General features: G+C 37.1%; 1 pseudogene; it reads right to left on the reverse strand.

Moving 5' to 3' along the window:
• Window positions 1–922: 922 nt before the first annotated feature.
• On the reverse strand, window positions 923–1,612 carry LOC122124904 (annotated as a pseudogene).
• Window positions 1,613–1,863: the final 251 nt, after the last annotated feature.

Here is a 1,863-nt window from a genome sequence, read left to right on the forward strand (position 1 = left end):
CCCCCTAACCGAACCCAACCCCCCCAAAAAGTCAGCAGAACAAAACACTCATATTATAGAGACTAATAAAGGAATAGTTTGAAAAATGGTTTAAACCAGTATGGGTCTATGAAAATGTTAAACTCCAATCTCCTATATTTGCTGAGTTTTTCTGCAGAAAGTTATTGCAGTAATTTCATTTTTAAAATACTCATCTTCCACCTGAAATTGCTTTCTTTTATTCTTACTGTATGATATTTAAGATTTGATCAGCTACAGTACTCCAAACATTCATGAGTATTTTAAGAGAAAACACTGTTATTTATTTTGAGAAAAAAATTTGAAGTTATGATTTAGAATTTTGAAAGTTGTACTGTTGCTGAATGAGAACTGTTCTGAAAGCAAATATACACTAAGATACCAGGATACTGTTTATTAGGATGATATCCTCAACTTGCTAAAGGACTAACAAAAGAGTTACCAAAAAAAAAAAATTCACAACTCAAAATGGTACAGTTTTCACATGGCGATCTCTGCTTCAAGAATGCAAAAGACTATCATTTTAAGTGGAATGATCTCTACCTATAAATTACACTCAAATGACCAAACAAATCAGCATATGTTATGGAAGAAAGTAGAATATAGAAAGTACAAAGAGCTAGTCTCCAGGATTGCTTTACCAAATCTTAGCAAATTAACCATCATTTGAGGGGGAGAGACGGGGAGTTGCTGGGGGAATATGAATTAAGTGACTTTATGTTTAGAAAAAAATTATAGCTAAAGTATCTTTCAAAGACTATTTTAGACCCTTGACTGAATTGGAAATATGGCCAAATAAAATATTGCTCTTCATCACAAAAGTCCCGTATATTAAAGATTTACACAGTTCCACAGGTGGAGGAGGGGGGGGGGGTTATATCTAGAAAGATTTCTTTTAATGTTTATTATACCTAAACACTAATTCTTCTAAAAATGCTCTCCAAACTCTTGAGCAGAATTATCATACTCTGCAATTTAATGCTTCAATTCTTCAACACAACACTCACCTATTTCATGTAAATTCTACCTCAGTGCCAACTGTATTGACTGTTCCAATGAACGATCTTTTTCAATCAGCATTTTCACAACCATCCCGAAAGTTTCGGAGTGTTGCCGATAAACCTTTGATGAAGGAACTGCTGAAGATCTTGAAGGTGACGTGTCTTGTGATGTTTTCAAAGACTGACTAGAGGGCTGGGGAGGTAGCTCAGTGTCAGAGCGCTTACCTTGCATGCATGAGGCCCTGTGTTCGATTCCTCAGCACCATACAAGCAAAAAGAAAAAAAAATTGCAAGTGGTGCTGTGGCTCAAGTGGTAGAGCGCTAGCCTTGAGCTGAAGAGCTGAGGGACAGTGGCCAGGGCCACTGTTCAGGCACCACAACAATGCTGAGACTTGTGGAATGAATATGCTCTGCTCTGTCCTGGAGAGTAACCCCTACTGCTGAAACTGGAGCCAGATCTGTTGTGTGGAGAGTCCTTTCGACCTCCAGGTGACTCTGAAAAATGGATGCTCCCTTTTATGGGGAGAACGGTCTCTTGAAAAATGGGAAGAGTAGAAACTTTTCCTTCTAAAACCATCTCTTCTGTCCCTCATGGTGGCTGGAGAGTAGACAAGAAAGAGTGAAATTATATTTTATGTAGCTTACGTTGACCTCTTTTTTATTCTTTTCATTTTTTCTCTTTCTTTTTTGCATGCCTTAATTGCTGTTCTGTGCAGCTGCAGATATATAACCTTCATCAATTATTATATGTTATCCCCCATTGGGTACACACATAATCCAGAAATTTATTACTCTATTCACAAACTCTTAGGCTTACATTCTTTAATAGCAGTATTATCTCTTT

Source organism: Dipodomys spectabilis, unplaced genomic scaffold (assembly GCF_019054845.1).
Source record: "Dipodomys spectabilis isolate Male_0828 unplaced genomic scaffold, ASM1905484v1 ptg000253l, whole genome shotgun sequence".
NCBI lineage: Eukaryota > Metazoa > Chordata > Mammalia > Rodentia > Heteromyidae > Dipodomys > Dipodomys spectabilis.